Source organism: Scylla paramamosain, chromosome 3 (assembly GCF_035594125.1).
Source record: "Scylla paramamosain isolate STU-SP2022 chromosome 3, ASM3559412v1, whole genome shotgun sequence".
Lineage (NCBI taxonomy): Eukaryota > Metazoa > Arthropoda > Malacostraca > Decapoda > Portunidae > Scylla > Scylla paramamosain.
The window spans coordinates 2,975,001-2,995,000 of NC_087153.1; the positions used below are offsets into that span (position 1 = coordinate 2,975,001).

At 42.9% G+C, this 20,000-nt stretch overlaps 1 long non-coding RNA gene across 7 annotated transcripts in view; it reads right to left on the minus strand.

The window, feature by feature from the left end:
- LOC135089314 (uncharacterized) overlaps positions 1-20,000 on the minus strand; it is a 79,305-nt gene that overhangs the window by 34,592 nt on the left and 24,713 nt on the right. For 6 of the 7 annotated variants that reach the window (XR_010261465.1, XR_010261464.1, XR_010261462.1 and 3 more), the window contains exons 2-3: positions 19,429-19,566; positions 6,468-6,782 (exon numbers count right to left, since the gene is read on the minus strand). This is a non-coding gene — a long non-coding RNA (uncharacterized LOC135089314). Of the gene's footprint in view, positions 1-5,049; positions 5,351-6,467; positions 6,783-19,428; positions 19,567-20,000 lie in introns of those variants that run through there. The other variant, XR_010261466.1, reaches the window with a different exon arrangement.

Below are 20,000 nucleotides of genomic sequence, written 5' to 3' on the forward strand. Positions count from 1 at the left end.
GACAGGTTGATAAGTAAACAGATACAAATGAATATATAGATACATTAACATAGATGATATATAACAGATATATGAACACATCAGTATACATAAATATACGCTTGTCCACATCCTCGCACCTTCACGACACCACTAACTAACATCTTCATCACCTGTCGTCACACCATCAACACCTTCACATATTCACATTCCTATCCCTTATTTTTATTTGTGGTTATCGACTTTAGTACTTGCCAAGACGAGAGAGTTAATGCCTCTCTCAATTAGAAAGCATATATTTTTACCCGCGTCTTAACATTTTCATTACTTTGGATAAATCGCGACCGGTACTGATTGGTAACCAAAAAAAAAAAAGAACATACCTACATACATTACAATGGATGTTTTTTTTTTTTATCCACGAAAATAAGTAGAACATAAAGATACTTAACCCTTGCTCTAGTTTTCTTATTTTTTTTCTTCTTTTCCACAAGTCTACATCAATAGGTGAGCCTGTCCCCTTCACCATCCTTACTTCCAGCTCCTCCCGTCTAGTGATCCTCGTAGGTGCGCGATGCCTCTAACACATTCACGACTCGCGGGTCCTAGGATGTGCTTAACGCCTCTTCGCACGCCCCCACACTCCCCCTGACGCAACGCCCACAAATCCCCGCCACGTCATTTGCATCATTCAGTGAGTCATGCTGCGAGTACCCGTCACCTTCACTGGCTCCTGTACCTCTCCGTCACCATCGCGTTAACCTCGTTCAGGCAGTAATCGACGGAAACATGTAGCGAAAGAATGTGCTGACTAAATGATCATCTGTGAAGGAATGTACTGTGTATGTGTGTGTGTGTGTGTGTGTGTGTGTAACTCTTACCTATTCCTACAGGCAACAAATGGATAGAAAGGATAGAGATGAGGTGGGGTTGACAGGTGAAAGAAAAATGGAAGGTCAAGTGCATGAAGGGAAAGGAGGAGGAGTAAGAGGAGGAGGAGGAGGTAAAAAAGGGTGTTTGCTCCCCTGCAAGTACGACAATTCTCTCCCCTAACGAAGACTGTGATCAAGGTAAGCAAGTGTCAGGAAGGGAAAGTGACAGGGACGGAAAGGGAAGGGGATATGCATGTATGTATGTATGTATGTACGTAAAAAAAAAAAAAGGAAGAAAAGAGGGTATGGGTGGACGGAGTAATAGTGAGGACGGAGACAGCGCGATGAGAGAAAAGAAGAGAAGAGAGAAGAGAAGAGAAGAGGAGAGAAAAAGATGAGAAGTGACAATGTTTGTGTGGAATTGGAAGGAAAAAGAGAAAGGTCACTAGAGGAGGTGGTGAAGAGGATGAGAGAGAGAGAGAGAGAGAGAGAGAGAGAGAGAGAGAGAGAGAGAGAGAGAGAGAGAGAGAGAGAGAGAGAGAGAGAGAGAGAGAGAGAGAGAGAATGTGAAGGTATGACTCGAAGAAAAAGAAGAAAGAGGCAACGAGGGTGACGATATAAAGATGGGAAGGTGAGGCAATGACGACAGCAGGAAGGATTATCACCCTCCCTCCCTTCCTCACCCCGCCCCTCATCACCAACACATCCCTCGGCAAACACTTCACCCCCATCACCTCCTGTCAGGCCACGGAATCTCAGGCTTCTTTAACTCCCCGGCGAGGTCTTGGTAACCAGCGGCAACGATATCTGATCCCGAATTAAAGGCTCGGATTCAGTAGCGCACCGTAAGAGGGGGTTAAGTGCCTGCCATTTGTCGGACTCTTCCTCCTCGTTCAGTTGCCAGACATGACCAACACATCCTTCGGGGCCTGAGCCGAGTGTGGTGCAGAGATATGTCGCTCACGGACGCTTAAAATGTGCGCCAAATCACTTTTGCTCTTGTGAGGGATGATGATGAAAAAAAGAGTAAACGTTTTGGCGTCCGAGAGAGGGCATAATGAGGCTGAGTGGTGAAGAGGGGCGCGCTGCGTCGGAGTAGCGCAGTCTCCCATTGTGTCCCGTCCGAGAACCCTGTCACGTTTTCTTTGAGGCGCTGACAACATAATTGTGATATTATTGCGAAGCTGCCACGCCTTTCCTTTCAAGCATCACAGGCCCTTAGCGAGTCACGATCTTATCAACCCCGGCCTCGCCCTCACCCCTTTCCCTTCTCCTCTCCGTCTATTCCTTCCCTCCTCCTCCTCCCCCCTCCTCCTCCTCTTCCATGTAGTACGTCATTCCTACGTAGATCCCCGTCAGGAGTTGGTAGCCACACGAGGTACAGGTGCATTGGCTGCTAAATGGTGGTAGGTTTGAGACACACATGTAATGGTGATAATTACGAGGAAGGATACTCGACCATTGATAAACGACGACACACACACAGACACACACGAAGAAACGAAGGGTATCTATACATATGTTACGTGAGGGTGTGTATGGGGGAAAGAAACGCCTTGTATGGTATTAAGAAAAGCATTATTCACGTAAAATAAGTAGAAGAACCTGCAAACGCATCAGCATCAGGACGTGCCCGAGAAGAGAAGCGAGTGTGTTGTGAGGATCATTGCTGCAGTCCTACAAGCAGAACATGAAGGGTTAGGACAATTTTTTCAACTTTTGGACAAGAGGAGAGCAAGATTACAGCTCATATTTGCCTGACCAAAGAATGAAGGCATTTGGAAGACACGATTGAGTCTCATCCTTGTTGGCACAGATCTTGCTGTCAACTTATAACTGTGACCTACACGAACATGAACACAGGAACGCGCCTCAGTGTGAGTGTGTGTGTGTGTGTGTGTGTGTGTGTGTGTGTCATGGGAGCATAAAGGGAAACAAGAACTCGTGTCTTCGTCTTGTGAAAAGTAATCCAAGAAAATTTGAGGTGTTACTAATGTGCGTGGATTTCGGTGATCTCTTTTCCTTTAATTTTCGCTAACACTTGTATGACTCATTGTTCACAATTATTCTAAATACATACTTTTCTTTATATTTTCCATAATGAACGTCTTGTTTTATTCATTCAGTTTCATTTCTTTATCGTTGACGTCAAGATACTGTAGTGACTATTACTTGTCACCCTAGCAAGTGTAGGCAGCCTCGTGAATGTTTTTAGAAATACAATATTATGTAGAAAGAAATGTCAGGACCTGAAAACAAAGCATTCGGGAAATTGCGTGCAAGTTTTTTGGACTCGAGAAGAAGACAACAACTCACATTTGCTGAGGCAAGGCGTGCAGGCACTGGCAAAGCATGACCAGATCTCATCCTCGCAGGGAAGGTCACAACTGAGAGCCAGGCGACTGTGAATGCTGCATCGCACCTCACCTGGTCACAGCACACAAGAAACTGACTTGGGAGTGTTCATTCACAACGTGTGACACCGAAGCATGAAGAGTCAACACTTGAGTTACTTCACCAAATATCAACATAATAAAGTTAAATTCATACAGATATTCATGACAGCTACCCAGTAAATACATACGATGAATTTCGTGTGATTCGTGTGAATCATATGTATAGTGCACATAAATCGAGTTTATAACATCGACGTTAAAGACTGACTGATCATCCTACATCAGGCAAACACCCCTGAGCACCGCTAGAAGCATTACATGGCGATGCTTCAGTCCTTTCTTGCCTGCTCCTTAGCGTAACCTTGCTAGATCAGTACGCTTCCTTGGATATGTATGCACCGTGGAGCATGTATAATACATATGGGCATCCTCCTTATAACTCCACTCCACCTGTCTTGAAAACAGGAGCTATGAACCCTTCCGTGCGTCTCATGGTCCACCAAACCCCTCTGTATGTAACCCTCCCGCTCCCTCCTTCCCTCCCTCCAGTCCTTCCTTCTCTTCCATCTTTTTTTTGATATTACTAGTTGAAGTATATTAGTATACATTTTTTTGTTAGGGAAAATGGCACAGTTCATTATGATAAATTCGCTTTTAAGGAAACCACAGCCTCACACTGACACCACAAGCAAGCCCACCACTACCACCGCCACCCCACCCATCCCATTTCACCTACCTGAGAGAAGACACACAGACAAGACTTGATCACCTCCGGGCAGAGGTAAAGAAGGTGAAGGTGACCGAATAACTTATCTCCAAAGGGCAAATTTCAAGTTAAGGAAAATGAACGACACTTTTAATGAATTAACTCATGTTTCCATGTGGCAACCTCATCCAGCAGCAAGTGTGTGTGTGTGTGTATTTGAGCGTTACTAGTGAAAATTTCCGTGGTTAATGAGATAGCATCAGTAGCCACTAGTATAATAGAGCAAATACGGGTTGAGTTGCGGTGCGCACTGAAGTGTTAGTTTGGTGTGTTACGTGCCGTCCAGTGATTCAGAGTATCACTGACACGATTCTTACGCTTCGATACAAGAAATGTTGAAAACCTAAAGAGTAATGCCAGAATTTTGCACGGTCCGAGATGAAAACTCTAGATTTGCACCGTTAGTTCGTGAACTCTTGCATAATGTGGAATTGCCATATAATAACTATTATTTTTGCTATGTTTGCTATGTTGCTAGTGATGTTTCGTGTGTCTAATGGCAGTGCTTTGATTGTGTCTGATATCTGTAAGGTGTCAAAGTTGAATAATTCGAAAATCCCTGTGAAACATTTCCTTGGTAAGAAAGCTTAGAGAAAGGGTGGGCGTGGCCGTCAACGAGTTAGATCCATGTTTTCTTACTCCCTCGGTTCTGAGTTCTGTCACTGTTTTTTGTCACATACTTCAGAATGAGTTGCTGTCCTCTAATCCAGCAGCCACTGCGGTGACCCTGACTGCACCAGGTGTTAATATGGATAATTTGTGTGAGCGCGTGCAGTACTTGGGGGTTCTGTACGTATGCTGACACCGGCGTTAACAGTCACATGAGGAAACCTTTGCGTCTGAAAGATATTAATGATATTTTGTTTGGGAGTAATATGTAACTGATAGACTTACCTATTGACACCGATGGAGATATTCTGAGGGAAAAGTTAGACAAGCTGTACCAGTGTGCACGTAGGGGCGAGCGAGATGCTCTACAGCAGAAGTTCTCACCCGGAGTGGGGGGCACTCTACCTTTTGGGAGGGGGGCGAGCACAGGACGGGAGGGGAAAAAAATCACGGAAAATCACGGATTCATTGGCTACTAGTACAAAGGAGATGCAGCTGTTATGCCTAGTCCATCTATCTATCTATTTATCTATCTATCTAACTATTTATCTATTTATCTATCTATCTATCTGTCGATCTATCCGATTCTATCTATCCATGATGGCATAGTTGGAGAGGGGGTTGAGTGGGTGGCACGGGGAGCAGGGGGTCCCAAATGCGCTGAACCAGCTTTGGGAGCCCAACTTGCAAAAGGCTGAGAGCCCCTGCTCTACAGGAAGCTGCCATCGCTTCCCAAGAGATAATGAAAAGTTAGCATGGTTATCTAGAGATCGAAATGCCTCCTGTAGTCTTTAGTAATATTGAGCTATAGAGAGGCCCTATGTTTCGCTATATGCAGTACAGAGGCTCATTGTGAGGCTAGATATAAGCCCCTGTAATGTAATTTTAAAATCATTTCTTAGTGATATTTTAAAATGACAATGTATTCATTGTTCTTTTTTCTTTATTCTGTGGTAATTTTTGTATTTATGTTCTATATATCTTCTTTTAGAAGTAAATTAATTATATTATTATTATCATTATTATTATTATTATTATTATTATTATTATTATTATTACTATCACACACACACACACACACACACACACACACACACACACACACACACACACACACACACACACACACGCGTGCGTTATAGGGATCACAGTGGTCTACATTGCAAGATGTCTCGAGCTTCAATTCCGTATTGCAGGGGAAATTTTTCTCGGGTACCTGCCCGTACTTAGGTTCAGTCAGCCTTACATGGGTTTCAGTCACCAATGACTGGAAAGGCAACAGGTGGCCGAGAACAGAACAGGACAAGGACCAGGATTGGCTGGAGCCACCAACCCCTATCGACTGCACCTCAGGAGTATGGCATCGACTACAACGTAATGATGATAATAATAATAATAATGACGATGACGGTGACGATTATGAATAATAATAATAATAATAATAATAATAATAATAATAATAATAATAATAATAATAATAATAATACGTGTGACGCTTACCAAGTAAAATTAGTTATGGTGTAATGACAGTATAAGAAATAATAATGATAATAGGAATATTAATAGTTATGAATAATAATGATATTACTACTACTACTACTACTACTACTACTACTACTACTACTACTACTACTGCTACTAATACTACTGCTAATATTAATCAAGACATGGAGAAAAAAAAACATATATATATATATATATATATATATATATATATATATATATATATATATATATATATATATATATATATATATATATATATATATATATATATATATATATATATATATATATATATATATATATATATATATATATATATATATATAAACGCAGACATACTGTATATTCAAGAGGTGGCTGTTGGATGGAAGCGAGAGGAGCAGCGTGGTGTCTGCAGGGTTGAGTGGAAGCCTCCCAAGCCACAGGTAGAGGCGAGGCGAGTAGCTTTCCATGTTATGAGCGCTGCGAGATGGACTGTACCTGCATCATTGAGCGTCCCCCTGGCCGCTGCCGTGTCCTGTGGCGGCCAGAACACGCCGACACCCAGACCCCGCCACGGCCGAGTGACGCCACACCATCGGCAGGGTAATTGGTACAGGATGGCCGTGTGTCAGGTGTGGGGACGGGAATGTGACGAGATGACCTGCGCGCCAACTGGAGGAAAAGGACGAGGATGAGGAGGAAACAAAGGAAAGATAATGAAACATGGAAGGAAAAGTAGAACATGAAAAATGCAGAGGAGGAAGAAAAAAAAAAAAACACCACTTCCAAGAGCGTACGAACATAAATGAATAGATACAAATAGATGTAAGAGGGATAGAGAAACATGCAATAAAGCATAGTAAGAAAAATGAGGATACTGCTTTTTTGTTATCACCCGTTTGCACTTCTTCAAATTTTGCTGAAGAAAGTCACGGCGTACACATATAAGAAGAAAAATCCAGAAAGATACACACATTTAGTTCACAATGTCCACAGGTCCAAAAAGAAAGTTATGTATGTACACGTATGTATGTATGTATTTATGTACGTATGCATGCATACATGTATATGCTTCCTCGTGAATCGACTTATACACGTAAATACTTCAGATGACACGATGCAAACTGAAAAAAGAACGAGGGATTCATAAATTTGGTGAAAAATGTACGAAGTGCTTTGATATTCCTGTGTGTAAATGTTTAACTGAGAGGACCTGCACTCACGCACACACACACACACACACACACACACACACACACACACACACACAAAGAGAAAGAGAAAGGGGAAAAAATAACAACTGAAGAAGCAGCAGCATACTTTTCCCTCTCACGCCGAGGTCATACACATCCCCACCAGCTGCCGTAATGGCCAGGTGGAGGCAGGTGGCGGCGCAGGTGGAACAAGCCCCAGGTGACAAGGAACAAGCCGACCTATGAATCTTTTACTCTACAGATGTTGCTCTCTTCTTCCCTCTCCCTCTTCTCCATTCCTCCTCCCTTACCTACCCCTCCTCTCCAGCTCCCTCCCCATCCCCCTACTCTGTCTCTTCTCCTGTTTCCTTCCTCCCCTCCAGTGCTCCCTTAAAATCTTGCCTTGTTTCCTCACACTCCCCCTCGCTGCCTCCTCCTCTATTCTCATACATAATCCACGACACAACCAACATGACTGAACGTCAACTCCAACTGCAAAATCCGGTCTAAAATTGTGTTACTTGAAACCATAAAATACTAATATATATATATTTTTTTTTAGTTTTACATTGTTTCGATTCGTACATAGCTTATTGTCTATGAGCGTGCATTTTTTCAGTTACCCATCTCGACTAGTCTGATTTACTTTCCTCTTGCTATAAATCATAAAATAGAATAAAAAAAAATCCTCCTTTTCTTTCGAGTTTGATGTTATTTTAATTTGTATATCACTCGGCTGTCTACGCGTTTTTTTTTTTTTTTTGTTACACATCTCCACTAGTTCGATTTACTTTCATTTTGTCCCCACATTAAGTACATTATTATTATTTACTTATTTTTTTATTTTTATTTATTTATTTTTTTTTAGGCTAGCTTTCGGGAAGGAACAAAACTTTGCATTTTAAATACAACAGTATTTACACCAAAAATGCCGTGTGTATTGTTGGGCTTCTGATGTACAGACGACGCACCTTGTGGACGATATGTGTATATATATATAGTATTGGTATTTAAAAGGCACTTGTTATACCTGGCACTTGATATGAAATAAATTAGAAAGGTGAGGTGATCAGCAGACATATGACACTTTGAAGCACTTGGTGAAAAAATTTATATATATATATATATATATATATATATATATATATATATATATATATATATATATATATATATATATATATATATATATATATATATATATATATATATAACGAAGTTTATACATAGAAGTTCCTGTTGATAACTCAACCATGAGCAACATAAACAGGGAGTGAATAACATGGAAGGAATGGAATGACAGGCGAAGGTAAAATTGTTCATGAAAAATTACTCGGGAGAAAGTGGCACGAGAATGTCTGCCACAGCTTTTGAATTAAGAGAAAGTAACATTAAAGATAATGTTATGGTATCGATCAGGTTAAATTAGGTTAGGTTTTACCATTGCGATCTCCCTCTGCATCGTTTCGTTTTTTGTTTTCAATGTTCTCCTAATCTTCAAGAAAGAAAGAAAAAGAAAGAAAGAAAAAGAAAGCAAAAATCATGCTGATCTACGAACGGACATCTTGCGAGCCTGCTGGATGCGTGACGCCTGCCAGCCTACAGACAACCTGCTGACCACCTCAGCTACGATACAATTAACATGCACCACAGAACGCCTGAGCCACCACTGCGGGGTGCTGGTTGGGCTATACAGGATTTCCTTGAGATGTGTTTGTAGTTCACTTGGGGTTTTTTAATTGTTCTGTGGTATATAGATTATATTTACATAAAAAATTACGTACAATTTATTGTAACAGTAGTGGCGTCCATGTACTCTGCCCTGCGGCAACTGTTAGTTGTGAAGAGTCGCTGGCGAGGTACTTCTGATGAACAAATATGTATTTCTGTCACAGCAAACAGAGAGAGAGAGAGAGAGAGAGAGAGAGAGAGAGAGAGAGAGAGAGAGAGAGAGAATCACAATGTGTACAAATAATCGCTGAACTTGTTTGTAAAGCTGCTTGATGCGAGTTAAGGAGGTAATGAATGGCTTATAAACGGACTAACTGAACGAGCGAATGGACGGAGGAGTGAAACACTAGGCTCGGAGTCCGCTTTTTTCCATGAGCACTGGTGCTTCATGGCTGGAAAAAAAAAAAAAAAAAAAACGATCAAATGAAGTAGCGCTCATTGCTTTACTCTTAATTCATAACAAGATTTCACTAGTTCTGTATTGATGTCATGTAAAGGTGTCATCAAGCAGATAAGCCATAACGAACAATGGGTACTTGTTTGAACTAAATGAGAGTCGTCAGAGACAGTCTTTATCTTCTGTCTTTTATGTACTGAATAATTTTATTAGTTCCTTTCTTTTCGTTTGCCACTTTTTTTTTCATGTATATACGTCTTTAATGTCGTTGATGAATCATTTATAAAAATTGCACAGATGATCTTTTCTTCTTTCCTCTTAATATTTATATTTTCTTCCTTCCTCTTCATATTTATATTTTGTGTGTTATCTTCATTCGTATTATCAACACTCCTCTTCTCGCTCTTTAAACACTAACTATAGATTTTTCTTTGATTTTGTAATCAACGTGGCCCGTATCCTCTCTACATGATTATCACTGCAGACAGAGTCAAGAAGGACGAGTGGCAGCACAGACAGGTGTGGAGGAGGCTGTGCAGCAGCAGCGGCAGCCTCACTTTGTGGGTGACAACGCGGCCTGTGATCGCTCTCAAATATTGATGGAAATTGATGCGAGTGTTGCGGCGTGTTGAGCAGAGAGGGGCGGCAGAGCTCTGAGGTGGTGAGGTGTACGGTAACTCAGGTGTGTGGATGGACGTGACCTGTGGCACCGCAGACCAGTGGCACAAAGGTACAATTCTCAAGTCCCGAATTTTTTTTTTTTTTTTAAGGCAAGACTTAGGGAAGCTTCTCAGCCCACACGGGAAACATTGGACATGGTGAAGTAGTGAAACACATATCATCCTGCAAATTGCATCATGCTTCAGGAAATGAGGATAATGATGATGATGATGATGATGATGATGGTGACGACAACGATAATTATGATGGTAACAATGGTAGTCATAATGATGATAATGATCATACCGCTGCTGCTGCTGCTGCTGCTGATGATGATGATGATGATGATGATGCTGATGAAGATGGTGATGATGATGCATGGTGGTGCAGTCTTTTACAGTGACGTCGCACATATACCAGGTCAGCATTCACCGAATTTTACCGATATTAGATTAAAAATCCGACATGTTGCGGTGCAAAGCGTCTCTGGCTTCAACACCCCGGACCACCCCGGGAGCAGCAGCACCACGGCGCCCACGCAGGACACGCTGGGGCGAGGTCGCCGCTTGCCTGTAGCTTCCTGGGTGGTGATAGTCGTGTGTGTGTGTGTGTGTGTGTGTGGCTACTGCTGCCAGTACCATAAACACGAGAGGTTGATCCGACCCTCCACCACCACCACCACCGCCACCACCAACACCACCATTATGGGCGTCGACAATACCAATGGACTCACAGGGAGATTAATCATCTTCCCGCCGACCACCGCGACACGTGTGGGTGGCCCGCACTCCTTCCCATCATATGGGGAAAAAAATAAATATTTCTATGTCGGAGTGCATGTCTTTATCTATAAATATAGATAGATAGATAGATAAATAGATAGATAGATACATAGTCAGACAAACAGATGAACAGATACGTGGGTGGATAGATAGATATAAAGAGTGGGCATATCTCAGAGAGAGAGAGAGAGAGAGAGAGCGAATGCACAAACAGAAATCGACACACGGAGAGAAAGGAGTAAACAAGGGAGAAAAAGAAAAGAATAACTGTGAGAAAGCCATAGAAGATGGGAGGTATGAGATGAACAGAGGCTTAACCAGCGGACAAAGCGTAAGCCTCCGGAGCCACTAAACACCCTCATTGTGGGACACACCGAGGGAAAACTGCGAGTCTGGGCCCTTTGTGTGGCACTCACGCTGCCCCGTACTGTGTGTGTGTGTGTGTGTGTGTGTGTGTGTGTGTGTGTGTGTGTGTGTGTGTGTCACGGGGGCAATATGGGAAGTGAGGACTGAAGTGAGGGTGAAGTATAAACCTTTTCGTCTCATGATTCCTTTTAACAGATTGTTATTCTCTCATTCATATTCGCATTGTTGCATCTCTTACTGTCTTCCATCGTTATTTCCAAGATTACTGCTCTTCTTAACTTGCTTGAGGGAAATAAGCATCTGTATCCTTTCCACGACTTGAGAGAGGGAGAATCCTCATGGGCTTCCTGAAACACAACCAGGTTGTGAATACTGCAGTGGAGGCTGCAACGGACACCATCCAGGAGGACGAGAGAGTCAACAACCTGGGAGGCGTCCCTTCTCTTGCAGTGGCTGACCACGATGAGACAAAACCCGCACTACCTCATGCAGTGGTTGCTGCTGCTGGTGAGGCCAAGGAAAACGAGGACATGGAGAACACCGACGAACTTGTCGAGACTCCACCATCTCCTGAGCAGCCGCCAGTTAGCCCACACGAGGCAGACGTGCCCCTACAGGAAGAGGTCATCAGTAAGAAACGCAAAAAGCACCGAAAGAAGAAGGATACTGGTGCCTAAAAGCGGGAAGAGGCAGAAAATGCGTCCAGTGAGTGGCAGGTGGTGGGCAAGAAGCAGAAGCGTGGAGGCGCTGAGGTGCAGACGGCAGCTGAGGAAGGCCAATAAGCGACAATTCAAAAAGACGGCTGCCAGACAGTGAGGTCATAACTCGGCACTGTAGTGACGTGCTACAATCCTCCCTTCCTCCAAAAACTGAGGAAGTGTTGACACGGATGACATTAAGACTCGCTCTAGTATAGGGCACAGTATATGTATTACCACTGCGCATAACTAAGTGATGAAAAATAAATGATGAAAAAAAAGCTCATCAATTTACTTTAGAAAAAAAAGGTTCATTGATTTGCATTAAGTTTCAGGAGTGTCTTCAGCAGTGTCTGTAGGTTTTACATTTTACATTGCTTTTGCATCACACAAGCATGTAAGAACTGAAATGAGTTGAATCATGACTTTCAAGCATCGAGCAAACAGACTGGTGTAGTCATGTATATTTGAGGATGAATAATTTAAAGCTTTGGGCAAAAAAAAAAAAAAAAAAAAAAAAGGACGCAATGTTCAATACGGAGGAGGGCAACGCTGGTTAAATTAAAAGTGCAGTTCTTTACTTTTATGTCTCAGCCCCACTGCTCCCAAGACCGTGTATATCCATTCCCGCTGTGTCGACCTCACTAATGCAAGATTTAACGGCAGTTTTCACTCTTTCAATTCTTTCAGTAGTTATTTGTCACAATCTATTTTCCTTTGCTCTATCACCTTAACAGGATTTGGACAATCAAGACTATGAAGAAAGGATTGGTAGCAAAATATTTTATTTATTTATTTATTTATTTATTTTTTTGAGGAGAGGGGAAGGAGGGTGGGGATATTTCTAGTTTTCATATTGATACGACTTAGCTTTCTTTTTCCAAATAGATCAAAAGAAAATGCCACGTGCTATTCCGGTGCTGAGTGCAATACACGTATACCGTAGTTTATGTTTTTATACGTACAACGCTGGAGTGCCTTGTGCTTCCTGTCAGAGAAATTTTATGTAAGGCGGTGTTGGCGGGCAGGGAGCTCCATGTGTTGGTGTATGGAGGAAGACTCAGACCTTCTACGGCATTAATATCCACCCGAAATGGGAAAATCACCATAGTTACAGAGCAGAACTACTAAGGAAGGGACAACTTTAGGAAATATTAATTAACCTAAAAAAAAAAAAAACTGTAGTGTCACATGTGCAATCTTTTATGGAATTCCTTAGAAAAAAAAAACATATACGAAGCAAAGCCAAAGCTAATCAGATGAATACGAGTAAATAAACAGAGATACGAAAAACTTGAATTAATGTCAAATGCACTTTGAACACCAGCGCGTTGGTACACCAATGCAAAGGATCAAACTGAAAGCTCACGACCGCAATCAACATGAACATCAACATTATTAGCAGCAGAAATATTATGGTTTCTATCCTTTGTGGCAATATTAATAATAAAAGCAATAGTTACTGTGGGGGTGTGGTGGCTGTGTGGCGGTATAGGAAGAGAAGAGGAATGCATCTATATAAATACATATATAAAAAAAAAAATGCACAGGAAGAACGGACAACAGGAAATTTGCTGCTATAATGAAGAAAGTATCTGCTGAGCTACCTACTACTACTACTACTACTACTACTACTACTACTACGACAGTAAAGCACATTTAGAAGAGCAGGATATAATGAAGCAAGGAGGAGGAGGGGTGGAAAACGGAGAAGAGGAGGAGGAGGAGGAGGAGTGGTGCGTATAGTAGTTGGTGTAGCGAACAAAACACAACAGCGACAGAGGATCAATAGAGTGACCGAGGAAGCTGCCGTCGCCGCGGAGTAACAAACAAGCAGTTCCTCCCTTTTGTATCAGGGTCGTGTGGGGACGTCTGGCCCGTCAATCAGCAGACACCCCTCCTGCCTCCAGCCTCCTGTCTCCCTTCCTCCTCCAGCCTCCCTCCGGCTTTCCTTCACCCAGGCTTGGCTTTGCTCGTTACTTCCTCGTACGAACTCCGGACATGGTGGTCGTCTTGGTGTGTGTGTGTGTGTGTGTGTGTGTGTGTCAAAAAAAGCCAGCTATCCGTTTATACATCCTGACAGACATCCAAATAGACAGACAGACAGACAGACAGACAGACAGGACACAGCAAAGGGAGACGAATGAGAGAGCAGAGGAACGGGTGAGGAGAGTATAAGTGAAGAGAGGAATGGTGGGAGGGATGGGTGGCGGGTAGGGGAGGAAGGGGTGCCTCTCTTGATCCCGGTAATGAACCCAGCTAAATATTTACTACCGCTTCACGCCAACCCGGAATTATTAAACAAACATCTTAGCAGGATATTTAAGATGCCCGTGTGTGGCTAAGGCAGTGGAGGAGGAGGAGGAGGAGGAGGAGGAGGAGGAGAAAGTGAGGGTAATTGGGGGTAGAGCAATAGGTATAAAGACGTTCGGGGATCAAACTATGAATGGATAATGTGATAAAATGCAACATTACCGAAAGTGGAGGAAGAAGAACAGAAAAAAAAAAAAAAAATGAGTACAAAGGGGAAGTTGAGAAACAGAAAAAAAAAGAACAACATTGACTTAAATGAGAGAGAGAGAGAGAGAGAGAGAGAGAGAGAGAGAGAGAGAGAGAGAGAGAGAGAGAGAGAGAGAGAGAGAGAGAGAGAGAGAGAGAGAGAGACCCAGGCAGGCAGCAGCTGAAGTGAAAGTGTTGGATTAGCTCATCAAAGGCATTAATCCGGCTGGTGTGAGCGAGGATTTGTAAACAGGCTCAACCTCTTTTTAGGATAAACTAATCTATTATCAGATCATTATGAGTAGTGCTTCCCGGGGCCCTCTGCTGGCGATCATAGAAAATGGGAGGCATCCGATTCGTGTTTGCACTCATGGTTCTGGGAGGAGGAGGAGGAGGAGGAGGAGAAAGGGGGGTAGTTTGATAGTTAAACAGCTGCATAAACGAGAGATTGCTAACACGCTTATAATTTCACGTTCCTGATAAATTCAATCGTGGAAGTAAACAACCGCTCGAGCAACGCAGCAGTGCAGAAAATACTCATAAGGTGAATAACCAATGCGATCAGGAATAAACATCGCTGAATGTATTGAAAAGATCAGTAAGAAATGAAGCACCATGAGGAAAAAAAAAGAAAAAGGTGATTTCGATAGTTATTCGTAGTGCTTAAGTATGTATATTATGTCAAAATTAGGAAAATGAGGAAAAACACAAAATAGAAAAAAAACAAAACAAAACAGAGAACATAGTAACGAAAAAAAGAAAAAAAAACTAAAAAAACAATGTATTTTCAAAGCATCATTAAAGAAAGTATCAAGGAAAACATCATGAGGGGAGAGAGAGAGAGAAAAAAAAAACAGACGTACATAAAAACAATACGAAAAAAGTAAAAAAAAAAAAAAAAAAGAAGAAAGCGAGAAATAGACAAGAAAACAAACAAACAAACACACCTGACAGGATAACGCGTGGAGGTGAAAAGGAGAATAATTGGCACACAGCACAAAGGCATGAAGGAGGAGGTCTGCACACGCTGGATTTCCTATTTCTCGGTACCTACACAAGTGACTGCACCCTGACTCCCGCCTCGCCTTTCCCTCTCGGCCCTCACAGCGAATGGGTAATGAGCGGGGGGCAGGGGATGAGTGAGGGGCAGGGGAAGGGAGAGAGGCTGAGCGGAGGGCGAGGGTAAGGGGGAGTAAGGGAGAGCTGTGGAGGAGAGAGGTTGTGGGGAGGGTAAGGGAGGAGAGGGCGAGAGAGGAAAAGAGGAAACACTTCAGTATGTTACCACACCCTGTTTTTGAGCTGGAGGAGGAGGAGGAGGAGGAGGAGGAGGAGGAGGAGGAGGAGGAGGAGGAGGAGAAAGTACATAACTGTTACCTTAACATTCACCTACCTACCTCCGTACGTACATTCTTTCCAATCCATCCATCTAAACACACACACACACACACACACACACACACACACACTCAACCCTCCTCCTCACAATAGTTCATTAGGAGTGCCAGACAGGTGGTAGCAGTAGTGATGGTGGTGGTAGTGGTGGTGGTGGTGATCCCTTCTCCTCCTCCTCCTCCTCCTCCTCCTTCTCGCCTCCCCGCCGCCTCGCTAAGAACCGCAAGTGTTGACCGAAGCATTTGGCGCGTGGCTCCCCTGCTCTAATCAGTCAATTGGCAATTAACTGATGCTTAATATCGTCTGATGACCCTCACTTAGCGGGGATAGACAGTGTGTGTGTGTGTGTGTGTGTGTGTGTGTGTGTGTGTGTGTGTGTGTGAGAGAGAGAGAGAGAGAGAGAGAGAGAGAGAGAGAGAGAGAGAGAGAGAGAGAGAGAGAGAGAGAGAAACACTTGTCATCCTCTCACATAAACAGTTGTCATCATCGTCATCATCATCATCGACGCCTATCCGTTTGGTTCTTAACACGACAGTTCTCCCCCCATCTCTCTCTCTCTCTCTCTCTCTCTCTCTCTCTCTCTCTCTCTCTCTCTCTCTCTCTCTCTTAGATTAACTATATATTTTCATCTTTTCTTTATCTAGGCTTGGGAGAGGAGAGGAAAAAGAGGAAAATATTTTTCAGTGCAGTCATAAAATTTAAATATTTTTCAGTGCACTCATAAAACATAAGTTCATTAGTACGAAGAGTCACGGAGGCCGAGTAACGCACTGCACTTACCTTCACTTTGCTTAGCGTTTCTCGTCATTCTCAAGTTATATGCTAAGAATCTATCACTCGTCCAGGCTTGTTTTGTTACTGGACTGTCGACACACCAAAGGACTGACGAGTGAAGAAAAGCATATACAGCACGGTGGATGAGAGTGCAGGTTAGTCCATCCATGACCATCACTACACCTATGAAGATATTAACAACGGGTACATTGACTGATTAACTGATTTCAGGTGCGAAAACAATAACAGTGACTTTTAAAGAGGACTCGAAAGAAAGCTGAGGAGATTAAAAAAAAAAGCAAATGATGGTTTGACAGAATATATAAGCACTGTAAGGAAACTGATGATTGAACAAAAAAAAAGACACTATATTGAATTATCATACATATCAGTGAGAAAGAGAGAGAGAGAGAGAGAGAGAGAGAGAGAGAGAGAGAGAGAGAGAGAGAGAGAGAGAGAGAGAGAGAGAGAGAGAGAGAGAGAGAGAGAGAAGGGGGGGAAACACAAACATGCAGACAGACAGATAAATGGAGCAGTAACGCCACACAGAATGAGGGGAAGGGAACATGAGGTGAGGGGAAAAACAGCCTTGGTATTGACTACTGATTAGCGGGTGTGTGTTGCGTTAAGTGGACACAGATACCCGAGGGAGCAGACGAAGAGGAAGGGCCTGTCATTACTCTACCTCCGTGTGTGTGTGTATGTGTGTGTGTGTATGTTTGTCTATTTGTAGCGAGAGACAGACAGAAAGAGACAAGGGCGTTACGAAACAAGCCAATATCTGTCCGTCTGTCTGTTCGGGTGTAAGGAAGACAAAAAAGGAGTGAGTGCGTCACGTGACAACTATACTTTGTTGCTGTGGTGATGGCGGCGGCGGCCTTTGAAACACCATAAGCGCTGTTAATGCGTACAGAGCGAAGCCTTGTGATGAGAGGGAAAGCTTGGCTCTCTATTCTTTTTTATTTTTTTTTTTTTTTACGTTTTGTGGATGATAATCAGGTCATGTATTTTCTTTCTTCCTGTCTTTGTGTGTGTGTGTGTGTGTGTGTGTGTGTGTGTGTGTGTGTGTGTGTGTGTGTGTGTGTGTGTATTAGGAGGAGAGTTTCATGCTATATAAATAAAGGTTCCCTCGCCTGTTGACTTCATTTGTGCTGATTTGAGTCTCTCGAGTCCAGCGAGGGTGTGGTGGTGGTTGTGGTATTCAGAGGCACGTGTCGCTTTGTTGTGGGCTTGTAATTATATGAAATGCAAAACCTGGGGACACACACACACACACACACACACACACACACACACACACACACACACACACACACACACACACACACACACACACACACACACACACACACACGAGTGCAGGTGCGTTTCTTTGGATATTTAAGCACGTCAGTGTGATAATTATGTTATTACATGTGTCTAAATTTCATAGCTGATCAAACAGCAGCGCAGTTATGAAAACAAAGGTAAATAAAAATATAACTGACTGATGAAAAATACTAATATTAATAAGTTCATAATAAAAAAAATAGTTTCTCAAGCCGGAAAACTGGTGTTATAGCTGCTTAAGTTTCGATAACTGAATCATAGTCGTTGATGAAGTAGTACTTACTAAAATAATGGCATAGTAATAGCTAGCAAAAAACAAAATAAAATAAAATAAAAAAAAACTGCGAAAAAAAAATAATAATACCCAATACGAGATGGCCAACAGAACCCATTCCATTATATTTTCGTGACGGCACAGACACAGGCACACGCGTAGGGAAGGAAAACGAACAACAGACTGCCTTAGATATCTCACTCCATTAACCCTTTGAACGAGGAACGAGCCTAATTTCCCTACTTTGTGGACACTGTGCGAAGGAAGAGAGAAAGTGGTGAAGAGAAAAGGAGAAAAGGCATTTAAATTAGTGAGGAATAGCATCATTCGAAGGAACCGTGACTGAAATGACAAACACGCTGCTCCATCACATTCCTTTACCTTCCTCCACCTCCTCCTCCTCCTCCGTCAGCATCACCGTCGTGAGGGGACACAATAGCCCATCCCACACCCTCCTTGTCCCCTCTAATAGACTGGACCTCCACACAAACCTTCCAAAATATTCCATTGGGCCAAAATACCCGTGTGACTGGCGAGTCTTGGGGACATAATGGCAGTAGCGAGCCATCGATCTCCCGCGAGGATTGTCTCACCAAACATTTCGATTTGGCGGGAGAAATGCAGGTTGTCGCGCCCGCCTATGATGGATGGGTGCTGGAGGGGGCAGGGGAGGCGGGGACTAGGGGCAGGGGTGGGCGGTGGTATGGAGAGGTTGGGTGGTGTTAGGTGGTCAGGGGACGGGTGAGGGAGTGGTGAGGGAGGGATGGAGAGGGGGCAGGGTCGGGAGGGGGGTCGACTGCTGCCTTGATAACTTAATGGATTTTGCACTCCCTCGGTCAGTCTGCCACAAAGGGCGTGTCTCGGGCGGGGCGTGAGGAACAGGCACTTTCTTCCTCTTCGACCACTGTTTACATCGGAATGCTGCGGCGGACAAATTCCCCGGTGACAGAAGACCCTACGTGGAACATGACTATAAATGAGGAGAGCCTGTGATGACTAGGAATTGTGCTCGGAAAACTGATGCTGAGATTATTTATTTTTTTTTAATTCTATGTTATTACTATTATTATTTTTTTGTGGTAAGTGAAAAAAAATTGCATTGTATTTATATTCGTCTCGTTGACTAAAATAAATAATGTACAAATCTCATACACGTTTCATATTTATCATGGAACGCGCCTGGGAAAGGTAGGGGAAAGAATTAATGTCTTCCTGCACATTACCTTACTTAAGTACCAAGCCTCTGATGCCGAAGACCGCGATCGTCACATCTTCAGCTCCTTATGGTGACCTGCAGGCGTCCAACTCTACACACTACTCTCGTTCCGCTTCCAGACGCTCCTCACGCCAGGCCCACGCTCCTGAAAACATGCGCAAATCTTTTAATGTGTATTTATGACTTCCTTCTATTATGAAATGTAAGAATATTTACCTTGATCACTCTCCTTTCTCTCCGTAGATTCCAACAGTAGAACAATTCCCCACTCGATATATTTCAGTAAGTTCCTCGTGTAGATCAACTGGCCTCTTGTTATTTCCTTTTTTTCTTGTGTGTTTTTCTCTCTTTTTCATATAATATTCCATCAATATCTTTATCAAATACCAAAAGATTTTTCTTAAGATCCTCCCGTTCTCTCTCTCTCTCTCTCTCTCTCTCTCTCTCTCTCTCTCTCTCTCTCTCTCTCTCTCTCTCTCATTTCCCCTTCACCATACATTTCCTCATCTCCTCACCACATTCCCTCATTGCACCTCTCCCTCCCTCTTTCACCACAAAAACATCCCCACCACGCCTTCA